Raw genomic sequence first — 13,239 nt, forward strand, 5'->3', positions numbered from 1 at the left:
TCTCACAGTTCTGGTAAAAGGTGCATCCTCTGCATATTCTTGAGGTATAAGAGCAGGCTTTCCATGATAAATCCACTCTAACATTCCAGTCTCTGTAAGCCTCTGGATCCCCTCATCTACATTATACCAGGGCAGTTCTGGCATTTCAACCTCAGGTAATGTTGGCCACCTTTTGATCCATATTTCAGCCAACCATCCAAACAGACTGTTATGCCTTTTTGAACGCCTTGAGCTATAACATTGAATCCAGAATCTCTACTTAGTGGGCCCATATCAATAAATTCAATCTGACCCAGGTTTATATTTCTCCCACCATTATCCTACCCCCTTAAAATCCATTGCCATACATATCCCCCTGATTTCTGTCTATATAAATTGGAAAACTCACACAGTTCTTTTGGAGTATAACGTACCTCCTCATGTGTGATACTTTGGACCTTACCTTTAGGGGCCTGTTGGGACTTTAGTCTAGTTATAAATCTGGAAGGAATGAGGGGTGGTGGGGGTGGGTAATAAAAGGAATTAGAAATATCTTCCAAGCCATTTGCTTCAGGGCACTCATTTGTAGTTTCATCTGGTGAAACAAGATTAATCACTCTAGGGCTAATCCCTTCAGGTGAGGTTGGGTGGCCAACTTCTCAGGGCAGACTGGAGGTGGGGTGGCTATGTCCTCAGGGCAGACTATTACAGGGTTATCTAGAGAAGGCTCAGCATGGTCTAGGGTTTCAACCTCACCCCCAACATCATTATCAATCCATATGTCACCATCCCATTTTTCAGGGTCCCATTCCTTTCCAATCAGTGCTCTCACTTTAACATCAGACACCATGCAAGACTGAGATTTCAGTTTCTGTTGTAAAGTTGCTACTCTGACAATAAAATTCTGAGTAATTTTTGGAGATCTCAAGTCTATGGCTACAGTAAATAAGATTTTCCTTCAGGACACTCATAGAAATGTTAACGCCTGTCAGATGGCGTGTAGATTTCTCATTTGAAGCCTTAAGCCCATCTCTTTTGCTCACTAATGTATACAGTGTATCTAACAACAAGCAGCCAACATCTCTATCCCCCTTATTTCCACAAAACTCCATAAAGGTGTCGAAAACATTATCCCCCAGAGGCTAGCTTCATACAAGCGAAGCATTAGAAGAATCAAATGGTGATATGTTGACTATCTTTTTTGCCAACTTACCCCATAGATTGGCAGTATCATTCTGATTACAGGAATCAGAGTCCTTAGGGCTTAGTGCCTTTGAGTCCAGTCAGAGTAGGAAACCAATCATCAAAATCCATTTTTAAGATTCTGTTTCTTAAGAAACACCCCACTCCCAGTACCAAACTGTATTAACTAGGGTTCTTTAGAGAAGCAGAATCAGCAGGAAATATCCATAGATATAAAATTTATAAAAGTGTCTCATGTAACTGTGGGAATGTAGAGTCCAAAATCCATAGGACAAGCTGTGAAGCTGGCGATGCTGATGAAGTGTCTGGACGAACTCCACAGGAGAGACTCGCCAGCCAGAGCAGGAGAACAAAGACTGTCTCTTCTGAATCCTCCTTAAAAGGCTTCCAGTGATTAGATTAAACATCACTTATTGCAGAAGGCACTCCCCTTGGCTAATTACAAATGTAATCAGCTGTGGATGCAGCCAATGTGATCATGTTTTAATTCTATGAAACGTCTTCATAGTAACAGACAGGCCAGCACTTGCCCAACCAGACAGATGGGTACCACCACCTGGCCAAGTTGACACATGAACCTGACCGTAACAGCCAGTAAGATGCTCAGAGGAAGGAGGGCAGGCTTTGCTCTTAGGTGTCCCCAAATACCTTAGCACTTGCTCCTGACAGCCTAAGGTGTGACCCTTTAAAATGTTCCTATTTTAATAAAGGGCTCTTGTGTACCTAAGTGTCTGAAATACCTAAAGGATGGATGTTCAATGTGAGCAATTTAGATGATTGGGAAATATTTTGAGGCCTTCCTCCTGATAGAAATAGAAATGTGTGAAGGCTTCTAAAGAAAACTTTTATGTAGGAAAGGAGGGTCTAAGAGTGTCCCCTTATCACAGTAATAACAATGAAACAATACTTCAGCAATTCTAAAATGGTTATAATTCCTGAATCGTCTAAAGTTGCCAATCAGTTTCTCTGCCTCACAGAGATTAATTTATTTGGGAGTTAGGGACTCTTGACAAAAGCAAACACTGCACACGTATAAGGTTATTTTTTACTTTAGAGTCTCAAAATAATCTCACTATGTTCCTGTACTTTATTTTCAAAATTGGTTTGACCGAAGATCCATAATGGGGCGTGGCAATGAACACTGAATTAGGTACTAAACTGTAGGTCGCTGTCAGCATATGTTGGAGCCCTCCCCGCCAGATTCTTCACTGGTGGCATGCATACAGAGAGAGGGCACACTTCTCGCCTTGTCACTCCATCAACAGAATGCAAATGGCTGGCACAGGAGCAGATCTGGGGTTGAGATCGAGGCACCCTTTTTCTTACCTAACTTATTCAGTGAAAGCCTCTCAAAGACTAATTTAGCTGTACGGTTCTTAACATAGGCATGATGACATAAGTAATGGCAAAAGTAAGGAACTTATACCATGGTAATAAGCAAAAGTAAATATAAATTATGTGATAACTTTCTCAGGTATTAGGCATCAAATGAAGAAAATGGATTTTTTGAAGTTTTTTATAGGCTCAAGTAAATTATATATTATGGAAAGTCTTTGCCTCAAAAGTTCCAGATTAACTTTCTTAGTCCTCTCTGGTTTCCTTGTTTTCTCTTGTTGTTGGTCTAGATTCACAAGGCTTGAACTAACATCACTTTATTTAGGAATCTGACAGGTTGGTACGCTGTGGACTAAAACACTTACTCAGAACTCATAGGAAGTGCTAACCGGTGGTTTCATAGGCCCCAAATAATCTATAGATAGTTTAGATTTTAGAGATATGCCGAGTAGATCTTTTGATGAGATGTTTCTGACACTAGACATCTGGAGTTTGGCACCAACTCAACCAAATGGTTGACAGTGTGTGACTTAAGCTAATGTTTCAATATTCTGCTTCAGTTGGAAACTCCCTTTTATATTTTGGCTTCACTACAGCACTTTAGGGGCTCACACCAAAATATTTGCTGTTAAAATGTACACTCATCAGACAAAAATTTGGTCAGGAGATGTTAGGTTATATGTATGCATCCCTTTAAATGTAAGACCAAGAAATAATATTTTGTCAGTCCCTGAGATGTTGGCATCTTAAGTGTTAATCTCGTAAATTTGTGAGAATGATTCTCCTCTCTGGCTTGTAGAAATCAGTCTTCTTGGTTTGCAAGTCACACCCTATATTTCAGTAGCATTTACACCAGTTGTAGTCAACACTGGTTGCCATCAGAATCACTTGGGTGAACCTGGAAAAATAAGGATGCCCAGACTCCACCACCAGAATTTCTGATGAAGAGCATCTGCTTTTTAAACATTACATAGTTGATTCTGATGTGTAGCCAGGATTGGTAAACCATTGGTTTACATTAATGAAATAACTAGGTCATTAGCTGCACATGGCCATTTGCAAAGTCATGTTTTTTGTTTTTTTTTTTAACATTTTTTATTGTGGAATATAGTGTATATATAAAAAGTGATAAATTTAAAGCTATATTTTAACAAGTAATTATAGAACAAATTTCAAAGTGTGGTATGGGTTACAGTTCCACCATTTCAGTATTTCCTTCTAGCTGCTCTAAGACAATAGGAGACTAAAAAAAATTATCAATATAATAATTCAATAGTCATACTCATTGTTAAATTCTATCTTCTCAATTGCAGCTCCTTCTTCTTTGATCCTTTTCCCAATCTTGAGGGGTATTTGGGCTATGCCCATTCTAACTTTTTCATGTTAGAAAGGGGTAGTGATAATATGGAATAAGAGGATGGAACTAGTTGATTTTTCAGAGATGCTGGCCCCTCTGGGTTTCAGGGCTTTTCTGACCTAGGAACCCATCTGGAGGTTATAGGTTTCTAGAAAGTAATCTTAGTGTGTGAAACTTTTGTTGAATCTCAAAACCCTAGGTGTTCTTTGGTATTGACAGGAATGGTTTAGGTTGGGGTTAAACAAACCATGGTAAATGGCAGTATCTAGCTGAAGCCTGCATATGAGTAGCCTCCAGAATAGCCTCTTGACTCTGTTTGAACTCTCTCAGCCGCAATACTTTATTTTGTTACATTTCTTTCCCCTTTTTGGTCAGAAAGGCGTTGTTGAGCCTGTGGTGCCTGGGCTAGGCTCATCCCGAAGATTCATGTCACACGCTGCCAAGACAACTTTCACCCCAGATGTAATGTCCCATATAGGGGGGAGGATAATGAATTTACTTGCAGAGTTAGGCTTAGAAAGAGAGAGGCCATATCTGAGCAACAAAAGAAGTTCTTTTGAAGTAACTCTTAGGCATAACTATAGGTACACTAATCTTCTCCATCACATAAATAAAGTTCACAGAGCAAGCCTCAAGATCAAGGGCTTGTTCTGTTGACTTGGGAGTCCCTAATGTTTGAAACAGTAACAGGGCTTTCCCTGGTGGGAGAGCTTAATAGTTCCATATTTTTTCTCCCATCCTCAAGGGGCTTTGCCAATACTTCTTAATTATCTGCCCAACATACTCTTGAATATGTGTGAGTATTACGTTAAGCTATACAGAATTGTAGGACTCATTCCCAATTCTAGGCTCTATGTGTTTAGGTTGTTTAAATGAACTTGGCAGACAGGTTAAGTTAGATTGTGTGCTGCAGAAAGTTTAGGTTTTGGACAAAATAAACCTCTCTTCTTTTGGTCTCATACAGTAGGTGAAGTTCTAAAATACAGACAATATCATATTTTACCCTGTATTCTGATTTACCTTATTCCCTACTAGATCAGCTTCATTCAGTTGCTGTATATAGGAATGCTGACTTTTGGAGCTGTGGGACTCCAGCTCTGAGCCTTAGGTGTCACATAGGTACCCAAAGTTCCAGGAAAACACCAGGTTATACACATATAGCACAACATCTCAGAATTTAGAAATCACACTTAAAGCTTAGGAATAAATGTGACTGCTATAAGAGCTTACAACCCAAGTCCCAATTTTCTTATAAGTATTTTCTTAAAGATACCATAAAATATTTGTCGTCTTGTTTCTGGCTTGTTTTGCTCAACATAACGTCCTCATGGTTCATTCACCTTGTTGCTTGCTCATGATTTCTTTCCTTTCTGTTGCTGCACAATATTCCATCATATGTATACACTGTAATTAGCCATTCTGCATCTCAGTTGATGTATCCTTTGGCTACCTTCATCCATTAGGTATCATGAATAATGTTGCCATAAACATCTGTCTGCAAATGTCTATTCAAGTCCCTGCTCTCAGTTCTTTCAAGTATATTCCCAGTGATGGGATTGCCTGTATGGCAACCCTCTTTTTAGCCTTCTGTGGATCCTCTACATTACCCTCGGGAGGGACTTCCCCATTCTGCTACCCTGCCAACACTGAGTAGATATACCTCCCTCTCCACATTTTCTCTGGCATTTGCATCTTTCTGTTTATTTATTTATTTTGAATCTGCAGATTTTGTTAAGCAATATTCATATAGAATATATTCTATCCAAAATAAACAGTGTTTCACAGTATCCTCATTTAGGTATACAATCATCACTCAACTTTAGACAATTTTCATTGCTCCAAAGAGAAAAATAAGAAATACACTCATACCAAAGAGAAAATCCAAAACTCCCTTTAACTCTTGTACTCTCCCCCCAACCAATTATTTACCCCTAGTATTGTTGTGGTACTAGTGATGTATTCATGTTAATTATAAACCATAGAATGCAAAAAGTAGTTTTTCCCATATACCTTTTTATTATTTACTTTGTACAACTGTAATACCTTTGAAGTAGTTCATGCAAGAACTTATATTCGTAGTGCTAATTGGTGAGGTACATGAATCTAAATAACCCCTTTCAATCTTATTCACCTTCAATATAGCACTGTTCCTTTAAAACCCACTAATGAACTACCATCACCTTTATCCATTCCCATGTTTTTAAGTTTAACCTTGTTATGTAGTCTGTATATATTAGGTAACCGTTCCGTCTTCTCTATCTTCTGTCTATCTCTAGATTCCCTATATTCTACATTTAATGACTCTTGAGTTTACATTTTCTAGGGGGTTCAGATAAGTGAAATCATACGTTATCTGTCCTTTTGTGCCTAACTTATTCTGCTCAGCATTATGTCTTTGAGGTTCATCCCTGTTGTCATATGCTTCAGGACCTCATTTCTTATTACTGTTGCATAATATTCCATCATATGTATATATCACATTTTGTTTGTCCACTTCTTTGTTGATGGACACTTGGATTGTTTCCATCTTTTGGCAATTGTGAATAGTACCACTATGAACATCGGTGTGCAAACGTCTGTTTGTGATACTGCTTTTGGCTCTTCTGGGTATATACCAAATAATGATATTGCCAGGTCATAGGGCAACTCGATAGTTTTTTGAGGCACTCCCAACTTGTCTTCCACAGCAACTGTATCATTATAAATTCCCACCGGAAGTGAGTAAGTATTCCAATTTCTCCACATCCTCTCCAGCATTTGAGTTTTCTGTATGTTTAATGGCAGCCATTTTTATAGGTGTGAGGTGATATCTCGTAGTTTTGACTTGCGTTTCCCTTATAGCTAATGAAGATGGACATCTCTTCACGTGCTTTTTAGCTATTTGTATTTCCTTTTTGGAAAAATGTCTATTCATATCTGTCATGGTCAGGTTCATGGGTCAAATTGTCCAAGTGGTGGTATCTGTTTCTCTGGTTGGGCAAGTGCTGGCCTATCTGTTGCAGTGAGGACATTTCATAGAGTTAGATCATGATCACGTCAGCTGCATCCACTGCTGATTCCATTTGTAACCAGCCAAGGGGAGTGTCTTCTGCAATGAGTGATGCTTAATCTAATCACTGGAAGCTTTTTAAGGAGGATTCAGAATAGACAAGCTCTCTTCCTGCTTTGGCTGGCGATCCTGTCCTGTTGAGTTCATCCAGACCCTCCATCAGAATCTTCAGCTTCACAGCCTGCCCTGCGGATTTTGGACTCTGCATTCCCGCGGTTACGTGAGACACTTTTATAAATTTTATATTTGCGCGTGTTCCCTGTTGTTTCTGTTTCTCTAGAGAACCCTAACTAATACACTATTTTGCCCATTTTATAACTGGGTTGTTTGTTCTTTTGTTGAGAGTTGTGTGATTTCTTTATATATACTAGATATCAAACCCTTATCAGATATATTGCTTTCTAATATTTTCTCCCATTGAGTTGACTGCCTCTTCACTTTTTTGACAAAGTACTTTTGTCTCCCAGTTTAAATGAATACATTTATTGTCTATTTATAGATCATCACCTTTGTCACCTTCCTGCCTGTAACTGGAATTTTATCTTGTTTCTATGCAGAGCCGTGAAACAGTGACAAAGCTGTTTGATAATATTCTGATAATATTATCAGAATAAACTACTTCAAAGAGAGAACTAAGCTAATATAACTCACTTTCTTTTAGCAGGCAAAATATAAATATACATACTCTAGAAAGCTACAATGGTTTATTTATACAATGGTTTATTCACTAAGAAATTCAAATAAGATTGTGAAGAATGTAGGCAAATCCAGGGTGCAGTAAAGATTAGCTGAGATGCTGTGCAGCTGTTTAAGGGTTCCTGATGCTGCATCTCTTGGCCACAAGCTGAACCTTGATGTTGGGGGAGATGTTAGCTTATGCCAAGTGGCAAAGCAGAAAGCACTAAATTGACTTAAGGAATATGCACAGGAAGCAAAAGGCAGGAAATCACTAATCACTGCTGAGAGCGTCCACCCCAGGAACTACTTTACTTTCCAAGAGCTCTAGACTGACACCACCCCCAGTGCTGACATGGCTGACTTTATCCTCTGTATTCCATTTGACACAGCTAGTGGTAGTGTCTCCACCACCTATGATGGTGATGCAACCCCTGGAAGTGGCTTACACCACCTCATCCATGAAGGCTTTGGTTCCTCGTGCAAAAGCTCCCCATTCAGATATCCCTTCAAGTCCATTCCACACAGTCTGCTTAGCCCTTGTGACTCTTGGCATACTTCTTGCTGCTCACAGGAAACAGTCCAAGCCCATCCAGCCAGCAGTCGCTTGGCCAGTCTTGGCATTCTCATCAGCAGTGACAGAGTCCACAGGCAAGGTAATCTTCGCACCATTCTTCTCAGCTTTGGACATTAGATCTTTGCAATCTTGGCTCCCTCTTCATCGAACAGGGAAGTGCCAGTCTCCATGTTGTTGAGCACCTTGAGGAAGTAAAAGCCATTCCACCACCAATAATCATCTCATTGACTTTTTCCAGCATATTATTGATCAGCTGAATCTTGTCTGCAACTTTAGCTCCCCAGGATGACCAGGAAGGGTCGCTCTTGACTCTCTAAGGCCTTGGCAAAGTAATTCAACTCCGTCATCAAGAAACCACCAGCTTTCTTTGCCAGATTCACTCCCATCATGGAGCTGTGGGTTTGGTGAGCAGTGCCAAAAGCATTGTTGACATAGACCTCTCCTAGCTTGGAAGGTGAAGCCCAGAAATCTTCTGTTTTGCCTGGTTCCGCTTTAACCTTACTGTCAGAAGTGTCTTTTTCCCTTCCCTTCTTCCTCCATATGAAAGCGGAGGTTCTCCAGTAGGATCATGGAACCAGCAGCTGGGTCAGCACAAACTTTCTCCACTTCTGGGCCCACGCAGCTCTTCAATAACAGAACATCCTTGTCCAGCAGAGATCTGAGTTCTATAGCACCTGACTCCAAATAGTAGTTGTCAGGCATGGGGACACCATCAGGCTGGCCCAGGTGGCTCATAAGAACAACTGACTTGGTTTCATAGTCCAAGCAGTACCTGAGGCTTGGGACAGCAGTTTTGATCCTTTGGTTGTTTGTTTTCTGTTTGTTCTTCGTAGGAATATAGAAGTCCACTCTCATGATGACCTGCTTCCCCTTCACGTCCAGTTTGTCCAGGGTCAGGTTGTTGGAAAGAAGCATCTTGATAATACAGTGGAGATGAGAGGCTCAGCACTTAGACGATGATAGCTGCTGTTGTATACTCACCATGTGCAGAGTGACAGAGTACTTTCAGGCACAGAAACATTATTTCATTTTGAGGAGTTTCCATTTATCTACTTTTTCTTTCATTGCTTGTGCTTTGGGTATAAGTCGAAGAAGCTACCTCCTAGGTCCTGAAGATGTTTTCCTATGTTCTCTTCTAGGAGTTTTATGTTATTGGCTCTTATATTTAGGTCTTTGATCCACTTTGAGTTTATTTTTGTATAGGGTGTGATGTAGAGGTCCTCTTTCATTCCTTTGGCTATGGGTATCCAGTTCTCCCATGTCCATTTATTGAAAATACTATTTTGTCCCAAGTTCAGTGGATTTGGAGGCCTTGTCGAAGGGTCCTGGCTTTTTAAAAAGGAATCAGGCGTGGACCACGGTGGATCAGCAGGCAGAGTTCTTGCCTGCCATGCTGGAGTTCAATTCCCAGTGCCTGCCTGTGCAAAAAAGAAAAAAAAATCAGGGTTTTAAAGGTGTGACCTTTTTGAGTTTCAGTCCTATAGGTGTCGTTTACTGGAGGCAGGTGCTTAATACAGAGGAAGTTTGAAGATGTGATACTGTTCCAGGTATATATAGTTAGAGCAGAAATGCTTAAACTGGGGAGCTTGTGGCCCAGGGGTCGTAAAACTCAAATGCTTTTGGACACAGTGTGTGAGTGAAGTGATCAAGTCCAATATGTAATTGGGAGTTGTGGGGGACTCTGGCAAACTGACTCTGGCAAAGCATTTGCTTTGATACCCAAGTAGGGTATCAGTGCTTGGCTCCTGCCAGTGTTGCCTTGTCAGCATGCAGGCCAGCCACTGGCTAATCCTTTATTGTTATTATTATTGTTTTTACTTCGATTATCATTATTTGAGAGAGGAAAGCTAGAAATTAAGATTTTTATGTGGAGTCTATTTTTAAATGTTGGCAACTGATACACATGCTTTTAAAACATCTGCAAGACAATTACTCCACCAACTGAATCACAGCATTTAATAAGAGATGTTCATGATAGTCCATGTGCTTCAGTGAAGCACATATGAATGGGGATGATGCAGAATAAACTTTAGACTATTGTTTTGAGCAAAGAAACTAAGGAAATGACACAAAGTGTAATAGAAAGAATAATAACTTATAGTTGTCTTTTTCATTTCCATCCCCCTTTATGAAATGTCTAACTTTTGTGATATGAAAACTTTGTAATTAAATTTTTTTTTTTGGCACCTCATCCTAAAAAGATGAGCCTTAGTCCTTAAAAGAGTATTAAAATCATTATCAGTCATATTTCCCTCTGGGAATAAAACAGGACTGCCTCAAAATTTCCATGTATATTTTCATCAGGGCAAGAAAAAAAACACATTTTGCTGATGAATTGAACATCTTATTTAAACACAAGAAGGGACTTCAGAGATGATCTTAATCCATTAGCTAATTCTGTAGATGAAGCAGCTGAGGTGATTTAAAGTCAAGGGTGAGCTTGGCCAGAAGGAAGTTGAGAGAACAGCAGTACAGCTTGTGGTTGCTGGAGCTGCTAGAGCCAGCTTGCCTCTCTGGGAATCCTGTCTAGTCTCCTTGTGCCAAGTTATATAACCTCTCTGTGCCTCATTTTCTTCATCTCTAAAATGGGGGTAATAGCACATACCTCAGGGTTATATGAGAGTCCACAAATGTGTTTGTATAGTATAAATGCTGGGCTGTGAAAAAGTGTTAGCTGCTGGAACTCTGGTGAATTCCGAAGAAAAGAAAGCTCTCCTAGGGCTCATTGCCTTGGTTGTTCCTTGCAGGAAGCTGTGCTAGGGGCTTCACTGTCCGGTGGTCGGGTATGCTGCCTCTGGAGTCACCCCAGCTGGGTGACCCTGGCCAGGTAACTTTTCCAAGACTCAACTTCTGTCAAAAATGGGGATAGTAATAGTACTTCTCTCAGAGTGTTGTTATGAGGGTCAAATGGAAACATGCATATAATGAACCTAGTAACCAGAAAACATTCAATAAATGTTAATACTGATATGTGCCATTTTTTGTATCTAACATGTTATTCCCAAAGCTGTACTCCTCAGATTCTTCTGTATTCTATATGTTTTCTTAATAAAATGAAAGTGAAGTAAACAAATATTCTTCTAATTTTTTGTCTTTTGTTAAGCAATTTTATTTCGAGATATTTGGTGAAATTCATTTTCTCTGGTAGAGTTTTGGTTTGTGTTTGTATAAGTCGCACTGAGTGGTGGTAGGAATCCATGAGCTGTTAAAACATTCCACACAGAAATTCTTGCTGTTTCAAAATATACCAGCCTTAATTTAGTATTGTTTATCCAGATTTAAGTTTTGGAGACATTAGATCATGTGATTAGAAAAACGACTTCCATATTTGATAAATACAACTTTCTATTTAGGAGAAAAGGTATTTCAAGCGTCACGAGAGGTTTACTGAACTATATATACACAAAACATAATTTTTCATCTTGCAACAACTAAGCAATGGGAAAGTGTAGATGGTTTTGTATGTATTGTTTGTAAAGGTTTATTGTGACTCATGAAAAACAGTTTGTAGAGCTTTTATGAAAAAATCCAAGAACATGACTATAGGACTCTAACAAAATACCATGCCTTCCTCTTTAAGTGGCTGTGCATCTTTTTAATAATAGTCCTTGAAATATCACGTATTCACATGAAGCTTCTCAGGAAAGCCCTGAGTTAGGCCTTGTTTTAGAAGCTTGAGTGGCAGTAGTTGAACTGTTTACTGATTTTGGACTATATTTAAAGTACTTTTTTCCAAAATGATATTTGACATCATCGCTTGAAATCATTTCAGTCCTAAAGTATATATTGTCATTGATTTTCCCTTTGAAAGAGTGTGCTGGGATCTGATACAATTGGAAGGAGCTGGCCCGGGCTTGTATGACTTACACTAGTTTAATAAGAAACTGGTTTCCAACTAAATAAGGACCCTGTTACTTATTTTCCTTCTCCTCCCTATGGATTCAGTGTCTTGAAAGATTTTGTCTGACAAATTTAATAAGTACTTAAATGCTTTGTTTTTCCTTTTTTCATATAGCAACATCTCAAACTTCTGATTTATATATTTAGTGAATATTTCCCAACTGCAGGCGTGGTTTAGGAGCTGGGAATATAGTGGTGAACTACACATTTAAAGTCTCTGTGCTCATGAGAGACACAGACAAAACACAAATACGTAAGATACGTTCAAATAGTCATAACACTGTGAAAAAAAAAATAGGCCATGTCAGGAGGTAGAGTTTGGGACCCGTCTGAGATAAGGTGGTCTGAAAGCCCTCTCTGTGAAGGAGGCCTCTGGAGTTGGAGGGACATGATTGAAGTAGGGAGTCAACGAGCCATTTGCCTGCGTGGAGGACGAGCAGTCCAGGCAGAGGGGCCAGCAAGGAGAAAGGTCCCGAGACAGCAAAGCATGTGGTGGTTTGAGAAGCATGAAGGAGGCCAGTGTGGCTGGAGAGAGGGAGTGTAGACAGTGGTAGGACTTGGGATAGGAGAGATGATCGGGGCCCACACAGGTAGACCCGTGTGTGAAACATGGAGGTAAGGCAGGTCCATGGTTGATTGTCACTGTGCTGTTTGAAGCATTCAAGTAGCTCACGGACTTCATTACCACCTTCAAAGCTCCCTAGGGATCTGGGAAAGCCTAATTGGCCCTTGAGATCTCTTTAAGTCTAGTTTACTTTAGTTTTTTTAAAAATCCTAAATGCCTTTTGTGTTTATTGAAATTTTATATTGAAACAAGAATCTCGACTAATATAACTCATCTTTATGTTTTCTTATTTTATTTTGGAGTGGGAGTGAGAAATAGGATTATCTATAACTTGATATAGTAAACAATACTGTTTGGTATAATTCCCAAACCCTGGGACCTATGGACCTCTTTAAAATTTTTCTTCATTATCTTTGTGAAGTCCTGCATAGATTTTAGTGGATATGTGTGTTGACAGAAATGTAATGGGGTAGAGGTGTGGATGAGAGTATAGTGGGAAGGAGAAAACCAGGGGACAGCAGTCTTGAACATAGTAACTTAAAACGTATTGATAGAGGGACAGAAAAATTATTGAGAGGGATTGTATGGGTCCTGAGCCT

General features: G+C 39.6%; 1 protein-coding gene and 1 pseudogene across 1 annotated transcript in view; one reads left to right on the top strand and one right to left on the bottom strand.

Annotated features, from left to right (window-relative positions):
* The window catches only part of JAZF1 (JAZF zinc finger 1), a 390,681-nt gene that overhangs the window by 19,524 nt on the left and 357,918 nt on the right, over positions 1-13,239 (top strand). The window lies entirely within an intron of this gene.
* LOC143678743 (phosphoglycerate kinase 1 pseudogene) lies at positions 7,873-9,090 on the bottom strand (annotated as a pseudogene).

The sequence above is a fragment of the Tamandua tetradactyla genome, chromosome 1 (assembly GCF_023851605.1).
Source record: "Tamandua tetradactyla isolate mTamTet1 chromosome 1, mTamTet1.pri, whole genome shotgun sequence".
Classification (NCBI taxonomy): Eukaryota; Metazoa; Chordata; class Mammalia; order Pilosa; family Myrmecophagidae; genus Tamandua; species Tamandua tetradactyla.